The 18,280-nt window shown below is 40.8% G+C and overlaps 1 protein-coding gene and 1 long non-coding RNA gene across 15 annotated transcripts in view; one reads left to right on the forward strand and one right to left on the reverse strand.

Annotated features, from left to right (window-relative positions):
• Positions 1-2,227, reverse strand: part of ICA1 (islet cell autoantigen 1) — a 140,737-nt gene extending 138,510 nt beyond the window's left edge. For 3 of the 14 annotated variants that reach the window (XM_072764406.1, XM_072764407.1, XM_026003829.2), the window contains exon 1: positions 2,092-2,211. The gene's annotated coding sequence lies outside the window, so the exon portion shown is untranslated. Of the gene's footprint in view, positions 1-1,771; positions 2,000-2,091 lie in introns of those variants that run through there. The other 11 variants (XM_072764409.1, XM_026003832.2, XM_072764408.1 and 8 more) reach the window with 7 other exon arrangements.
• Positions 1,224-6,006, forward strand: LOC140599715 (uncharacterized). Its single transcript, XR_012002674.1, has 2 exons — positions 1,224-1,412; positions 2,232-6,006. It is a non-coding gene; the product is annotated as an uncharacterized lncRNA (long non-coding RNA).
• The last annotated feature ends 12,274 nt before the right edge of the window (positions 6,007-18,280 follow it).

Below are 18,280 nucleotides of genomic sequence, written 5' to 3' on the forward strand. Positions count from 1 at the left end.
AAAAAAAAAAAAAAAGTACTGTTTAGTCAAATACATTGAAAGTGCAGCAATCCTGAAGATTTCCCTTCAAGTAACAAAATTGTCTGTATTTGTCATAAAGTTGACATAGAGAGAAATGCATGACAATAAAGATGCTCAGGGAAATCAGTCAGATACTCAAGTGTACCAAGTGGAGGAAACACAGCTATGAAATAAACCGTCTAGGCATTTACCACCCAGTGCTTTTACCATTTCATGATCCATGGGTGGAGTATCCACAGTGTTTTAAACCTCAGGTTGCTTAACTGTTGTTTTCTAAATACTCATCTTTAATAATAGAATTATCTACCTATATAATGCAAAATGGTACATTTAGAAAGCCACATCTCCAGTAATTAAATATATACATAGTAATCTAAAAGCAAACCGTGATGTTTGAACTATTAATCATAAACTGATTTGGCCCCTCTGATATTCTTTATGCAAGACATTTCAAAAATAAAGACTGAAACCTAAAAAGAAACTGGTTTGAAAACCCACTTAAAAGTATTTTTAGGCTGTGTATGTGATTTAAATAGAAGGTAGGAAACTGAGTCTGGAGCATTGATCTCAAACCAGTAAGTATTTCCTACTTCACTCCCTAACCCCAACAGTTCAGATCTCAGAAAATCTAAATTAAAGGTCCACAGAAACCAATTTGAGATTTTTCTGGAGAGCCTTTTTACTGTAATGTTTGGACATGAACATGTTTGCAATGAGTCATATTTATAGGACCTTAATGGCCAATGCCTTATGTGCCTTTCTTCCTACATTCAATATCATTCTCAATCCAGCTGGTGATATATTTTCCAGGCCCTCATAATTTTTATGAAGTTACCAGATCTCAGTTTCTAAGGCTGCTACCCGGCACCTTTTCTCATGCTGATTTTTTTTTTTTTTTAAGCTATCTAAACAGAAAAGAACCTGATTCTCTTTCTAAACTGTAAATCTCCCCAACCAGGTAGTTAATGCCTTTTCCCAGCAAAAGGGCACTGTACTTCTGAGACCCCCAAAGAGAAGATGAGGGGCCTTGGGGACAATCCAAGTTTAAAAAAAAAAAAAAGGCAGTGAGGAGAGTGAGGAGGTTAATGGAAGGGGAGGGGGCCTCTGGGCAAAGGCAGACATAATAACAGGATATGACCGCTTCTAGAGGAAGCAGGAGCTGCAACAGCCCGAGGCAGGAAAGGCGGAGTCCGTAGCACCCTAAGGAAACGAGCCGGGGTTTGCAGCGACCTGCCCGTTTAGGGGCTCCTGCCCCGGTGGGGTCCAAGGCTGCTGAGCACCTCGCCTGCGGGAGACCGAGCTCAGGCCTCCCGACCCGTCTGCTCCCTGCCACCTCGGCCGAAGATGGGCCACGGGCGGAGAGAACCAGCAGCCGCCAGGCGCCGCGGCAGGTGAACTTGTCCACAAGTCAGCCCCGGACACACACCAGTCCCTGCCCAGAGGGGCCCAGAAGGGGCCGCGGGGCCCCGGGGCCGGCCGGCGCGGCTGGGAGCGCGAGGCGCGGCCGGGGGTGCCGCGGGCGGGGGCTGGAGCTGCGCCCCCCCCCCCCGCTCCCCCGGGGCCGGCGCGCGCTCTCAGGGCGCGCGCATCCCCCCAGACCTGCCCAGGCCCGCGGGGGCGGCGGGGGAGGGGAAGGGGACCCGCCTGTCACCCGGCGGCCTCAGGCCGGCGCCCCGACCGCCCGGCGTCTCCCGCTGCAGCCTGCAGCCCGCCCGGCGCGCCCCCGCCCCGGCCCCCGGAGGGCAGGTACCTCGGAGCCCCGGCCCCCAGGAGCCTCCCGGCCGCGGTCGGAGCGTCCCTCCGGCTCCCTCCTCCGACGTCAGCGTCAGCAGAAGGCGAGGGAAGGGGCGGGGGGAGCGCAGGCACCGGCCCTTCCTGCGGCGCTCGCCGCCCGCCGGAATAGGAGCCCGCGGAGCCCGTGCGCGCCGCAGCGCAGCGCCGCGGCCGGGGGAGCGGGCGGCCTCGCCTCCCCGCAGACGCCGCCCCCCCGCATCCTCGGGCGACGCCCGGAGCGGGGACCCCTCCCGCAGGACCCCGGCGCCCGGAGGAGCGAGGGCGCGAGGGCCTCACCTTTGGGGGGCAGGTCTGGGATGGGGGGGTGAGCCTCCCTCCGCCTGTCCTCCCTGGGGACTCTCCTCGGCCCCCATCTCCTGGGGCAGCCCCCGCTGCGACCTGCCGCCCGGGGTGACCCCGCCCCTGCTCTCCCGCAGGTGTTCCACGTGGCCAGAGCGCGTGCGTCACAATGACCTGGCCGGCAGGTGCGAGCCGCGGCGAACGCCCCACGGGTCCCCCGGTGCAGAGCGCGGAGCGCCCTGCTTGCCTGCACGTTAAGATTTGTGCGGCTTTAGGAGACAGGAGACCTCACGACTTCAATGCTAAGAAAAGTTACAGGGGCCTGTCATCTGGAAGTCAACTTTGAACTTAAAGGAGAAAGGATGTGTGGGGAAAACACAACTCTGTGTGTGTGTGTTTCATTCCCAAACAATCATATCTTTTAATCTTAAATTATTGACGGTTGTAGTGATTTTGCCTTATCGAAAGAAAAAAAAAAAACCACCAAACTCTTGCTTTTAGAGTACCTTGAGGTGATTACACAAAGAGAAGGTGTTGGAATAGGTGCTTCCTAAAATCATCTATGCTAAAAAGCAGTCCCAATGTGCTATGGCTCAATCCCTAATTATGTTATAGATTTATAAGTAAGTTCATAGAATAGTCACTGGTTGAAACAATTTTTTTTAAAGATTGTATTTATTTATTTATTTATTCATGAGAGACACACACACAGAGAGGCAGAGACACAGGCAGAGGGATAAGCGGGCTCCATGTAGGGAGCCTGACGTCGGACTCGATCCCAGGACTGTGGGATCATGCCCTGGGCTGAAGGCGGCGCCAAACCGCTGAGCCACCTGGGCTGCCCTGGTTGGAACAATTTAACAGAGTGGAATGAAAGATGGTTATTGAGTAATGATGCAAACAAATCTGAAATCCACAGCAAACATGAATGGGCTGTTTGCTATGTGCCAGGCATATGCTGTATACTTTACATTTAGTTGTTACTGTAACCCACTGCTGTAGATAAAGTTATTCTTATTTTGCAGATAAGACACTCCCTAGAGCGCCTTTAAGTCATTTAGCTAATAGGATATTGGGCAAGGGTTTGAATCCAGGGTTGTCTGAACCATGAGAGGTTTAGCTTAATCTCAAGATAGAAAGGTGCCTAGCCAAGATGAATAAAGTATAGGTGTTGTTGACATTTTAAAAGAAAGTTTGTAAGATGGTACAGCTCCAGAAATTTACATAACCTTAAAAGTTGACATTATTGTCTGGATATATTCTTTGGGGATTTTGTTTGTCATAGATGTATTTGAGCCTGTCCTAGTATGGCACAAAATATAAAGCTGAGCAAACATCAAGTCCTTCATAAATGTTTACAAATAAACAATGAATTAATATGATCTACAAAATAGCAAGTTGTTGAAAAGCTGAGATTCAAGAGAAACTTTGGAAGAGACAACATTGCTCCTATATATTTGGGTTTTATAAAAAGCATTCAAGGTAACCTGTTAACAATACATGCCAAGCCAAATTATTTTTGCTCTTTATAAGAAGGAAAAAAGAAAAATACAAAACTCTTTAAAATGAGCAACAAAGGCTTCTTTGCAAAAGAAAGACAACTATTTTGTTTTAAAATACTTGCTTCCAAGAACCACTAAATAATGTGTAAAAACGTATTATCAGGAGTTAAAAAGAAAAATTATTTTTTTTACCAGAATGAAGCACTATTTCTAACATACTAGGTACTCCATGAATGTTGGGTGAATGTATCAATCAGTTGTTTGAAGAACTGAGAAATAGATCACAAAATCTCCTGACTCTGTAATGTTCTCCTTTCCACTAGTGTTGATTTACTAGTTACATGAAAATGTATTAGAAACCCTATTTATCAAAGGCTGGCTTTGTGGAAAATACTTAAATTTGTTACAAGAGAGCCAGTAGAATGGCAGGTTGATGGTATGTTCACAATATCGCCTCAAAATGCAGATAATTGAAATACAAGTACTGGGGGAAGTGAATGAGAAAACTGATTTATGTAACTAATTACTCAGGTTTCCTTTTACTTTTCTAAATGCCAAGGTGAAAACTTGGGCCACGAGTCAAGCAATCTATCATGGATGCTGAAAGTGGCTTTGAAGACAATGTCTAAAAGTGAACAGGTATGTGATACAAGCCCTCTCTGGTCCAAATGGCACTGAAATTCCTTGGGCTCCCAGAGAGGTTAAGATAAATCTTTAAATGACTTTTTATCATGGTTATTTTTTTCCTAACATCAGGATATTTCAGGAAGGAAATAATAAAACTTATGCCCATTCTGCATCACCACAATGAAGGCTTTTCCTTTCCATTTAAAGAATTATTCCATCCATAAACTTCCATTTGTTTCTGGATATCCAGTTGTTTCAATTTTACAAAGCACCCACAGAACCTGAAACCTGTTGAGAACCTGAAACAAGTTCTAAGAGAATAGTTATTGAATGATGGAATCTGAAATTAAGGAAGATATGCAGTAATGTACCTTTTCCAGAATGTAACAGGATGACAAAACTTTTCCACAGAAAAATTACATATTCAACTTAATGATTTTTTCAAGGGGTTCCAAGGGGTTAATTGAATCTCATGAATTAGGAATTGTGTTAGGCTCTCATTAACAGAGACCCAGAAGAGCAGTGGATTAAATGAGATAAAGGTTTATTTTTTCTCAGATTATGGAAATTGGAAAGTAGGCAGTCCAGAGCTGGCATGGCTTCTGATAGGCCCTCCTCTCCTTCTGTTTCACCATTCTAAGCAAAGCAATATTGCTTAAAGTTAAAATCCAGGCAGGGATGTGAAAAAGTAGAAACCTTCATACATTGTTGGTAAGAATATAAAATGATGCAGCCACTTTGGGACAGTCTAGCAGTTCCTCGAATGATTAAGCAGAGTTACCAGGTGGCCCAGCAATTCTACTCCAAGGTATATCAAGAGAAATGAAGACCTGTGTCCACAAAAAAACTTGCATGCAAATGTCTATGGCAGCATTATTCAAAATAGTCAAAAGGTGGAAACCATCCAACTGTTCCTCAGGGGATGAATGAGTAAACAAAATGTATTATATCCATATAATAAAATATTATTGGGCTGTGAAAAGGAATAAATACTGGTACATACTGTAACTTGAATGAACCTTGAAAGCATGCTAATTGAAAAAAGCCAGTCATAAAAGTCCATATATTATATGAATACATTTTTGTAAAAGTATATGATAGGAAAATCTACAGGACAGAAAGTAGATTAGTGATCATTTAGAGTGTATATATGTATACACATACACATATATATATCTCTCAATACATTTGTATAAGTTAGTGTATGAACATACTTATAAAAACTGTTAATCTACATTTAACACTATATATAATACAACACAATAGTACAATGCAATATTTAGTGGACTGCTGATAATATATTTTTAATATGTATTTTTAACATTTTGAGTGCTCCTTATGCTCTCAGCCAACATGAGCAAGTGAGGAAGAATGCCTTTCTTTCTTTTGGTGAATGGGAACCATAATGCAAATAAGTGCCTTACCATTCATCCAGACAGATAATTATAGTTGCCTACTGCTCTGAAATCCTTTTGCTTTCTGACTCATCTTTGAGAGCATCATATATACATAGGGTACCTGTTCTAGAGTAAGATGCTAAGATAGAGCTGAAGCTATTATTATTATCAATGTATTTAATAAGAGCTGTACATATAAATCTCTTCCAAGTTTAGCTCATTAATAAGACAAAAATCACTCTTCCTTGAGTTACCGGAAAATTAATATTAGATAATCTGTAAGAATAAATGGAAAAAAAATGTTTTAAAAATTATCATTAAACTTGTCTGATTTTTATTGGTGATAGAAATTTAAATAAAGCTTAAACTAAATTTTATTGGCAAAATGAAGTCATTTTTCCCTGTATCGTGTAATACTTAAAGATAATTAGTTGTACTCAACTATCTTGACCAATTTTGGTGTAATTCTTGTCATCATTTGTGCTCTCTCATAGCAAAACAAAGCTGTTAAATTCTCAGCAGTGCTAGTTGTCTTTAAGCAAATTTGTGTGCACTTATGAAAATAGAACAAAAGTTTAATCAATAGCATTAACTTGTGTTAATTAAAATCAACTTCCTTTCCCTTCAAAATTAAGGCTTCAATGAAGAGAGGAGGTTTATTTCACACTGAAGAGTAAAAGCAGTACACCATCTTAGATTTCTGGGTGAATAATGCCCACCTCTGTACTCCCAGTATTATCCATTGGAACTTCTGCAAGAAAAATGCTGGTGATATCATCACTGTAGGTAGAGAACTTTGTCATGTGCCATCTGGTATAATCCTGCCTGACTAGGAACAGCGCTGGGGTTTGGGCAGACCTCAGTGCAGAGTTCAGAGCTGTGTCTCTGATCTCATACATGAGACTATGTCCTCTATGGTAGATTCTTTCATAATGATCCCTGAAAGAATCACTGGTAAGGAACAGGACTTAACTGAAAGTTGAGGATGGAACTTCCTAGATCTTTAGTCTCCCTGTCCCTCTCTCCACAGGAACAGTTTTAAAAAAATAACTAAGAACCCTGGTGTAGATAGTAAAGGTAATTCAGGTGAAGCATCAGCTAAACATTTGGTTTAATCAAGGGGTAAGAGGCTGAATTAGGACTATCAACCATATTTCCTAACTCCCAATCAGATGCACTTTTCCTTTTCTAGTTTTACCTCTATCACAAATTTGCTTTGGCAGGGACTGCTAACCATTTCCCAATATTTATTCTCCCCTTTTCTCCCATGGTAGTATAAATTTCAGCTGAGTATACATTGTTTCCCAGCTGAAGACTAGATTTCCTAGTTTCCCTGGCTTCAGGGTATGGTCATGTGACAAGGCTCTAGCCAATAGGATATGACTGAAAGATACTTTTAAAAGAAATATACCCTCACCTTTGTTTTGCCCCTTTCCCACTTGTTGGATAACCTTTGGCCATGAAGGTGAGGGCAATATATTGAGGATGGCAAGACACTTGCCACCTGATCTGCCACTCTGCCCTCCTCCTGCATGGGTTGTTTAATGAGAAGGAAAGAAAATTCAGTATTGTGTAAACCACTATGTTTTGGAATAATATTACAACCCAGCCTTTATCCTAATTAATCCATCTACTCCATGATGTTGAATTAGATCTTCATTTTTCATGAAGTTTATATTTTATTTTTTAAATTGTTTTAAAAATTTATTTATGATAGTCACAGAGAGAGAAAGAGAGAGGCAAAGACATAGGCAGAGGGAGAAGCAGGCTCCATGCACCGGGAGCCTGATGTGGGATTCAATCCTGGGTCTCCAGGATCGCGCCCTGGGCCAAAGGCAGGCGCCAAACCGCTACGCCACCCAGGGATCCCCATGAAGTTTATATTTTAAAACAAGGATTCTCATCTGTGGGTCACAGAGCCTTAATATGAGGGACTTTGGTGTTAATATAAAGGATCATAGGGTACAAATCCCTAATAAGTAATGTATGCAGACAAAACCCCTCCTTGTTGGGGCATCTGGGTGGCTAAATTGGTTGAGCATCAGCCTTCAGCTCAGGTCATGATCCCAGGATTTGGGATTGAGCCCCATATCAGGCTCCCTGCTCAGCCAGGGGGTATGCTTCTTTCTCTGCCCCGCTTTCCCATTTGTGTCCAGTCTCTCTCTCTCCCTCTCTCTCTCTCTCTCTCAAATAAAGAAGTAAATAAAATCTAAAATAAAACCCTTCTTGATAAAGATAGCAATTATTGAAATATATATGATGTGATTACAAAACAAAATCATTAATGAATTTTTGAAATGCAGGTATGTTGGTAATGAATCTTCTGGCTTTGTACATCTGAAAAAGTCTGTTTCACCTTTGTTTTTGAAATATTTTTCAAAAAAAATAAAAAAGAAAAAAATATTTTTCACTGGTAAAGAATTTGAGTATTTTTTTTTTTTTGAGCTTTAAAGCTGTTGCTGTGTTGTGTTCTAGTTTGTTTCAGACATAAAATCTGTCATCTTTATCTTTGCTCCTCTATGTCTTTTTTTGTTTTGGCTGATTTTTAAGATTTTTTTCCATATTGCTACTTTTAAGAGCTAAGAAATTTGATTATGATGTCCTCAGTATTGTTTTTTCTTGTAGCTTTGGGATTGTTGAGGTTTTTGGTGCTGTGGGTTTCTATTTAATTTGAACTGTGAAAAACTTCAGACATACCCAGAATAACCAACACAATATTGAAGGTGAGAAAGTCAAGGGGCTGACATCACCTGACTTCAAGACTTATTATGAAGCTACAGTAATCAAGAGTGTGTGTTGCTGGCAAAAGATTAGACAAATAGATCAATGGAACAGAATAGAGAACCCAGAAGTAGACACCTGCAGATATAGTCATCTAAACTTTGATAAAGAAATGAAGGCAATTCAATGCAGAAAAAAGATAGTCTTTTCAACAAATTGTATTGGAACAACTGGACATCTACATGCCAAAAAAATCACCTAAACACAGACCTTATATCATTCACAACCATTAACTCAAAATGGATCATAGACTTAAATGTAAAATACAAAACTATAAAATTTCTGGATGATAATGTAGGAGAACATTTAGATAACCTTAGATATGGCAACAACTTCTTAGATACAACACCAAAGTTATATTCAATGAAAGAAGAAAAATGGATAAATTGGACCTCATTAAAATCAAACGCTTCTGCTCTACAAAATATACTGTCAAGAGAATGAGAAGACAAGCTACAGAAAGGGAGAAATATTTTCAAGAGGCATCTGATAAAAGACTGTTATCCAAAACATACAAAGAAATATTAAAATTCAAAGAAAATGAATAACAATAAATGGACAAAAATTCTGAACAGACCCCTCACCAAAGACAATATACAGATGGCAAATAAGTATTATAAAAGAGGTTGAATATCATACATCATTAAAAAATTGCAAATTAGGGACACCTGGGTGGCTCAGTTGGTTAAGCGTCTGCTTTCAACTCAGGTCATGATCCCAGGGTCCTCGGTTTGAGCCCCAAGTGGAGTCAGACTCTGCTCAACAGGGAGCCTGCTTCTTCCTCTCCCTCTGTCTGCAGCTCCCCCTGTTTGTGGTCTTGCTCTTTCTCTGTGTCAAATAAATAAGTAATCTTTTAAAAATTGCAAATTAAAACAAAGAGATACCAGTGCACATCTATTAGAATGGCTAAAATCCAAAACACTGAAAACATCAAGTGCTAGAGATGATGTAGAGCAAAAGGAATTCTCATTTATTGCTAGTGGGAATGCAAAATGGTACAGTCACTTTGGAAGACTGTCTGGCAGTTCCTTACAGAACTAAACATGCTCTTACCATACGACCCTACAATTGCTCTTCTTAGTATTTACTCAAATGAGTTGAAAACATGTCCATACAAAAACCTGCATATGAATGTTTATAGCAGGTTTATTCACAATTGCCCCAAATTGAGAGCAACCAAAAGATGTCTTTCGATAGGTGAGTGGCTAAACAAACTGTGATGTATCCACACAATGGAATAGTAATCAGTGTTAAAAAGAAATTTGCTATCAAGCATGAAAAGACATGGAAAAACCTTAAAAGCATATATTGCTAATGGAAAAAGCCAGTCTGAAAAGGCCATACTGTATGATGCCAACTATATGACATTTTGGAAAGGCAAAAATATACGGACAGTAAAAAAAAAAAAAAAAAAAAAAAAAAAAAAAAAAAAAATCGGTTGCCAGGGACTTGGGTAGAAGGAGGGAGAGAGAAATACTTTTTCTTAATATCCAATATTTTGAATGGCATTTTGTCTGTTTTAGTGCTTTTAGAGGGAGGTATAAATCTGGCCCCTGTCATTCCATCTTGATCAGAAGTCCCTCTATTAATGAATTAATAGTAACCTTGCAATATGTATTTTCTGGATTACTATGTATTACTGCTTTTTTTGTTGAGAAGAATCTTGAATAAGGTCCTTCTGGATAACTCAACTGAAACGTCAGAAACAAATAGCTTGGAAAAGAAGAGATTGAATTAGTAAGAATGAAAAACAGACTATTTTTCAATAATTTTTTTCAACTGAAAGCATTTTCAGATATTATATTGGCAGACATGAAAAACAATACTCAGGCTTGATAAGGATATGGGAAAACAGACACTGACAGGCTCTCAAATGGAGGATAGAAGCAAAAATTTTACATACTTTTATGAAGGGAAATTTGGCAATACATACAAAATATTAATTGTGCATACCTGGGACTCTGCATTTCTGCTTTTAGGATATTTTCCTTAAAGAAATAATTAGTTGAGTGTACAAAAGTAAACCTATGAAGATGAATATCAGAACACTGTTTATAAAGTTAAACTTGAAAACAGTAAATTGTCCATCTAAAGTAAGGATTAGGGATCCCTGGGTGGCGCAGCGGTTTGGCGCCTGCCTTTGGCCCAGGGCGCGATCCTGGAGACCCGGGATCGAATCCCACGTCGGGCTCCCGGTGCATGGAGCCTGCTTCTCCCTCTGCCTGTGTCTCTGCCTCTCTCTCTATCTCTCTGTGACTATCATAAATAAATAAAAAAAAATTAAAAAAAAAAGAAATAAAGTAAGGATTAGTTAACTGAATTATATGTTTAGTACATTTACATATTGGAATGTTGACAACTGTTAAAGAGAATAAGGTCAAGACATTTCTTAAATGTTTCACAACACTGTGAAGTATGATTCTATTTAAGTCAATATTTTATGTTTATTATGTATTTATATTCACTAAAATGTTAACAGAGGTTGTCTCCAGGGAGTGATCTCTTTTTGGCTGCGGCTTGAAGGGGGGGGGGGGGTTCATTTATACTCTTTAGTAAATGTTTGGCTTTTTTGCAATGTACATATAGTGTTTTACAATTTGCAAAAATTGGGATGATTTAAATTCTGACTCTAGAAGAAACTAAGAAGTTCTCACATTTGAAAATGTTTGTAAATACTGGTTTATCTTCTACTGGTTTATATTATCAAATTCCTTAATGATTTTATCTTCTGTTCTTCTAATCTCTAGATTAAACTTTAAGCTTCCTCCACGTGCTAAAAGTCCATGGCTTCCTTTCTCCTTGCTGCTGTCATCATGACAAATGTGAATTGCTTAGGTAAAGCTTGGATGCTCCCTAAATGGGGGGGAACCTATACAGTGGCTCAAGTTCTTCCTTTTTTCCAATAAAGTGACTTTATTCCTGAGTGGCGATCTTGAGCTGGTTATAAGAAATATGCATAAAGGCATTTGGAGTTGGAAAAGCTTAAAGTGGTTCAGGGAATCCCTGTATCTCTTTGGGGGATTAAAGGTTGTCCAGATTTGAGTGGGAAGAGAGGATTATGAATTGACTTTACATTAAAGATATCTTCCTCCTAAAACTCTTTTTCTTACTTATCTTGGCATGCTTAAAAACTTCAAAATTATTTTGAATTCCTTTCTAGTAATTTACCTCATATACTCAATTAATTGTTAAATCCCCATTCATTACAAATTTATGATTCACTATTAGAAACTGTAGTTTCTTTTCTACTATTTCTCAGCTGTCTTGTCCATTTTTCTTGATCTTATTTATCTTCATTGCTTTTCCAACTCTAGCTGTTTCTTGTCTGGAATTTAAAATTTTTTTTCCTTCCATGATTGTACATTTAGACTAACACTAAGCTAGTTAAGATTGTTCACAATAATGAAAAAAGAAGATTGTCACAATATAGGTATTTTAAGTACTTGTTTTTGTATCTACTTTAAGCTGAGAACTGGGCATGTGTGCACGTGTGTGATTGTGTAGGTGTGGTGGGTTATGTTGGGTTGGAGTGGGGAGGGTGATGTGTAGAGTAATAGAAAACAGAATCTATGCCTTACAATTACTCTTTAAGTACGAAGTTAGTTAAACTCTATTATGATAGTCTGGCTTCAGTCCCAACTACAAAATCTTCCAAAGGTTACATCAAAATCAAATGCCTAATCAAGAAATTCAATACCTTTATCAGTTCTAATTTGCCTTGCTCACCTGCCAACACTGATTTCTTCTGCTTGTCCTCTCCTGTTCACTAACCCCACACATCCTTGTCACCAACCCCTCCCCCCCCAAATTCATTCACTCAAGAATGATCACTATCTCCAGGTGCCAGGGCCAGATTTTCCCTGAAGGTGTTCCTCAGCTCCCAGTTCAGAGTACCCAGTAACTCCTGGCCCTTCTAATTTCACTACCACCACTGCTACCCCAACATTTTCTGTATCTTCTAAATCCCTGTTAAAGTTCTCATTAAATGCTCACTGAAGCAATCTGAAAGGAAAACTTTCTCAAGTAGGGAAATAAAGACTATTGGTCTTAAAACCCAGAGCCAGTTCAAGCAGTTTGCATTTTTCCACAAGATATGCACACAGGCAATCAGGGTCTTTGATAGCCAGGACTCCACCTTCTTCATTTGTGTGTCTTCAGCACATCTACCAGTGTGCCTTAGATGTACTATATTAGATATTCATCAATGAACTCACCCATGAAAATTTGTTGAATTGCTGAGTGTTTTGTGTACAACTAGGTTTGTATACACAATGGCTTGTATACACTCCTCTGAGTTGGGGTGGCCTATTATTTCTTTTAGCTCTGTTTTGTTTAAGTTTCTCCATTAATTCTTAACCATTTTTAAAACCTTGATATTCAGTACTAATAATTTAAAACTTTGATATTCAATACTAATGATTTATAATATTGATAGGATGTGATATTACTTATTATAGTCTTTTTCTCCACTCTTATTTTGTCCTAAAAATCATGTAAGCACTTGTGCTATAAACTATAAATGTTCACATGCCCCCAAATTCATATGTTAAAGCCTAATCCTTAATGTGATGATTTTTTGAGACCTAATTCGGAGCCCTTATATAAAAGATCCTGGGGATGCCTGGGTGGCTCAGCAGTTCAGCACCTGCCTTTGGCCCAGGGCGTGATCCTGGAGACCTGGAATCAAGTCCCACATCAGGCTCCCTCATGGAGCCTGCTTCTCTCTCTGCCTATGTCTCTGCCTCTCTCTCTCTCGATGTGTCTCTCATGAATAAATAAATAATCTTTAAAAAAAAATAAGAATAAAAAAAAGATCCCAGAGAGCTCCCTCTCCATGTGAAGACACAGAAGACAGCTGTCTACAAACAGAGAACAGAAAGTGGGTTCTCACCAGACACTGAACCTGCCAGGGCCTTGATCTTGGACTTGCCAACCTCCAGAATGGTGAGAAATAGATTTCTGTTGTTTATAAGACACCTATTCTATGGTATTCTGTTATAGCAGTCCACACAGACTAAAATAACTTGGAAACATGCACATTCCCCAGGAACTTTCTAAATCTATGGCATCAGAAAATTCTGTGGAAGGTCCTCTAAGAATCTGTATTTTTAAATCCAACTTAGTGATTCTTATGGCCAGAGAAATTTGGAAACTCTGCTTTATTGAGAAACTCAAGAAGTCTTAGTTGAGGTTAATTACTGTCTTTGATCTTTATGCCAAACATAAAGCATTAACATCAAAATGCCTAAATGCTAGTCTCATTAATTACCATCTGAGTGTTTTGGGGCTAGTCCAGTGTTTCCCAAATTTGTCTGCAAATTAGATTCACAGGGGTTCTTTTTAAAGAAATGCCATAACTCAGGTCACACCCAAGACAAATTAAATCTCATTCTCTAAGGCTATGATACAGGCATTAGTATTTTTTGGCACGTATATACTAATAAATTAGTATTTATTTCCCAACATGCACATAAGTTTAGGAACCACTAGACTAATCATTGATCCTCTCTAAGGCTGTGTCTTTATGAGTAAAATATAGACAATAAGTCTCATTCTAAAATGTTATTAGGGGGCCGCCCAGGTGGCTCAGCAGTTTAGTGCCGCTTCCAGCCCAGGGACTGATCCTGGAGACCCGGGATCCAGTCCTGTGTCAGGCTCCTTGCGTGGAGCCTGCTTCTCCCTCTGCCTGTGTCTCTGCCTCTCTCTCTCTCTCTGTCTCTCATGAATAAATAATAAAATCTTTAATAAAATAAAATGTTATTAGGAATTAATCTAATTAGTGCCTGTGAATATACCTTATAAGTGATAAAAACGTGTATAAATCTACTGCATTATATTTTAGGATTCAAAGTATTTTGAGTAAAGCTTAACAAATTAGCAAATAAGAGTTTTTATGTTTTCTGTATATATACCTTTTTTAAATGTTTATAATTGTGATGGTGAGTTTAGCAGTTTAGCATGGCAGATTTAAGCTAGCAAAAGAAACCACTGTTCAGAAAGCTATCCTTACAATTTAGGTACATTTTCATCAGGTGGCAGTAGTGTATCTCTGGTCCTGGTTTAAAGCAGTGATTCTCAGCTCTCACTGTGAATCAAAATCTTCCTAGTCTTGGGTTTATCCACCAAGATTTTGATTCAGTAGGTCTGGAGTGGGACTCTAGCATCTTGTAAGTTTATCAAGATCAACATGTCATTCTGATGTCCTGTTGCTAACCATGGTGAGTTTGTTATTTCTGTTAAGTCTTCTGTTCTACCAGATTTAGTCATAAATGTTCTACTTTTTTAATGTCAGAAATATCTTTTCATCATATAAAGCAGAAAACAATTTTAGAATAGCTTAAAAAATATTTGTATCCATATGGATACCACTCCTTATTACTACTACCATTCAGTCTTTATTATAGAATCTTATAATTTTATTTCAAAATGTGTCCTGGCTTTCTTGATATATAAACAGACCTTCCCAATGTCTGTGATTACTTTTTGCCTTTTTAAAAAGTCAGAGAGAGAGGGGATCCCTGGGTGGCTCAGCAGTTTGGCTCCTGCCTTTGGCCCAGGGCATGATCCTGGAGTCCCGGGATCGAGTCCCACATGGGGCTCCCTGCGTGGAGCCTGCTTCTCCCTCTGCCTGTGTCTCTGCCGTGCACTCTCTCTCTGTGTCTCTCATTAATAAATAAATAAAATCTTAAAAAAGTCAGAGAGAGGCACCTGGGTGGCTCAGTTGGTTAAGTGTCTGCCTTTGGATCAGGTCATAATCCCAGGGGCCCTGCATGAGGCTCCCTGCTCAGTGGGGAGTCTGCTTCTCCCTCTGCCCCTCCCCTCTACTCATGCGCTCTCTCTTTCTCTGCTCTCTCAAATAAATAAATAAAATATTTAAGGAGAGAGAGAAAGAGAGAGAGAGGCACCTCAGTGGCTCATTCAGTTAAGCTGCTGAATTCTTGATTTCAGCTCAGGTCATGATCTCAGGATCCTGGGATCAAGCCCAGGCTCTGCATTCAGCACCGAGTCTGCTTCAGGATTCTCTCCTTCTCCCTCTGCCCCTAACCCCCACTCTTTCTCAAATAAAAAACTAAATCTTTTTTTAAAAAGTCAGAGAATGAAAAAAAAAAGTCAGAGAATGTATATTCCCCCTGCTGATCTGGAATCTGTCTCTCTGGGGCAGTGGTTCTTAAACTTCAGTGGGCATGTGGAACACTTGAGAGTCTCATTAACAGGAACACTTGAGAGTCTCATTAACAGTGTACACTCCACCCAGATATACTGAATTAACCTTTAGGTTGAGTTTCAGGATTCTGAATTTTAAGCTCTGTAAGGAATTCTGTGTTCCCTTCTTTCCTCTTTCCGTGCCTCATCTTAGTGCGAGTAGTGGTACGTGACTATGTGGTTATTCAGTGACCCTAAGGAGAGTCACTAAGGATTGGTTGGTGATGGCACACAACTTCTAGAGTTCCCTGGGAAAAATTAGAAACTGGCCTTCATACCTGGAGGCAAGGACAGACTGAGGAAAGTGGCAGACTAGTCCAGATTTATAGGTAACAGTTTTAATAAGCAAGGGAACTTACATATGAGGCTTGTCTTGGGTAGTGGCAAGACATGTAGTAGATCTTCACACCCACCTACCAGAATCTAGGGTTTACATAGAGGGCTTCACTGGATTCAGTCGCATGTACCATCCAGATAGGCTCAACAATACATTGCTCTCTCAAGGCTCTGTCCTTGAAATAGCTCCAACAGTGGGCAAAACTTACATTTCAAGGATGGAAGGGGGTAAAGTGTCTCAGATTGCCTGGGTCCAGCTTCTGGGTCAACCGGTGGTCATGTCCTCTTACTGATGACCTTCCAATAGTTGGTAAATTTGTAGCACTAAGTCCTATCAATTTTTGTTGCCAATCTAAGCATCAAGCTTATATCAGGGAAGATACAGCAAATACTGGTTTTGTACTGAGGAAATACTCCTTTTTCTTCTCTTTCTCTGTGTGTGGGGTTTTTTGTTTGTTCATTTGCTTTTTTGAAGGAGGGAGGCATAGCTCTTAATGGTAAGGTTCTGGGGTAGAAAGGAGGGGTAATGCAAAGGAAATTCTCATTTTTTCCTTTTTCCTTTTTCCTAGATACCTCTAGATGTTCTCTTTATTTTCTTTATCCTCTTCAATCTGACTTTTTCCCTATCTACTGTCTTATTCCCTTGTTTTGTTGGTATGTGGTCCTCTCTTGAAGAAACACCCATCTAGAACAGATCTAGATACCCCAAAACAAGAGCAAAACCTATTTCTGAAATCACCCAATCCATCTTTAAATTGCACTAATGACATATTTGATCATTTATTTGGGTTAATTATTTTTACTTTTATGTATAATTTACTTGGCCTGTCTTTTGTTTCATGACTATGCTTTTATTTACAACTGTTTGCTTTCATTTATTAGCATTTTATACATCTAAGGCTTCATCTGCCTCTGATTTTAGATAAACTGTGTACTTTCTGCAGAAGAAGCAGTAAATGATTTTCTACTAAAATATGTTAGATTGCTAGGAACAATGATAAGGGTGGATCATTGGATTTTCATATTTGATATTTTATGTTTTAAATAAACTTGTGAATTGTTAATCAATTTTTGTGTTGTCAGTATTGAATAAGCATTAGCCTCAGCAGAACTTGAGGCCAATAGAATCTTAAGATGACTTTAAAAAGTTATAATAAAAGCAGGTAAATTGATTAATCTTTTTCCAAAACTTTCGCAGCCCTCTGTTCACTTTCCCATCTATTCCCTGCTACTATAGACAAGTTGTATTCTTTATTGTGATTTGCAAAGAACTAAACACAATGGGGGGGAGGGGCAGGATGGCGGAGGAGCAGGGTCTCCAAGTCACCTGTCCTCAACAAATTACCTAGAAAACCATCCAATCATCCTGAAAATCTACGAATTCGGCCTGAGATTTAAAGAGAGACCAGCTGGAACGCTCCAGTGAGAAGAGTTCGCGCTTCTATCAAGGTAGGAAGACGGGGAAAAAGAAATAAAGACACAAAAGGCCTCCAAGGGGGAGGGGCCCCGCGAGGAGCCGGGCTGAGGCCGGGGCGAGTGTCCCCAGGACAGGAGAGCCCCGTCCCGGAGGAGCAGGAGCTGCACCAACCTTCCCCGCGGAAAGGCCTCCCGGGGAATTGGAGCAGGATCCCCAGAAAGGCGGGGATGCCCTCGGGCTCCCTGGGACAGTAACAGGCACCTGCGCCCCGGGAGATGCGCCGAGCTCCCTAAGGGCTGCAGCGCTCGGTGGGACCCGGAGCAGCTCGGAGGGGCTCGGGCGGCGGCTCCGCGGAGGGGGCTGCGGGGCGGGAGCGCGAATCCAACAGCGCAGGCCCCGGAGCACAGGGCGCCGGGACACAGCCCAGGATCCGGCCTCCCCCGGGACAGGCAGAGGCCGGGAGGGCCCAGGACAGCGAGGACGCTCCTGCCCCGAGCTGAGCAGATCAGCGGCCCCGCCCGGGAGCCCCCAGGCCCTGCAGACGGAGAGCCCCGGAGCTACTGCGGGAGCTGACTCCAGGGTCCCAGAGCTGCCCCCGCCACTGTGGCTTCCTCCAGGGGCCTCACGGGGTGAACACCCCCCACTGAGCCCTGCACCAGGCAGGGGCAGAGCAGCTCCCCCAAGTGCTAACACCTGAGAATCAGCACAGCAGGCCCCTCCCCCAGAAGACCAGCTGGACGGACCAGTTCCAAGGGAAGTCAAGGGACTTAAAGTATGCAGAATCGGAAGATACTCCCCCGTGTTTTTTTGTTTTTGTTTTTTTGTTTTTTTTTTTTCTTTTGTTTTGTGCTTTTTTTTTTCTCTCTTTCTTCTTGATTTCTGATTGCTTCCCCCACCCCACCCCACCCCACCCCCTTTTTTTT

This window comes from Vulpes vulpes, chromosome 7 (assembly GCF_048418805.1).
Source record: "Vulpes vulpes isolate BD-2025 chromosome 7, VulVul3, whole genome shotgun sequence".
NCBI classification, from domain to species: domain Eukaryota; kingdom Metazoa; phylum Chordata; class Mammalia; order Carnivora; family Canidae; genus Vulpes; species Vulpes vulpes.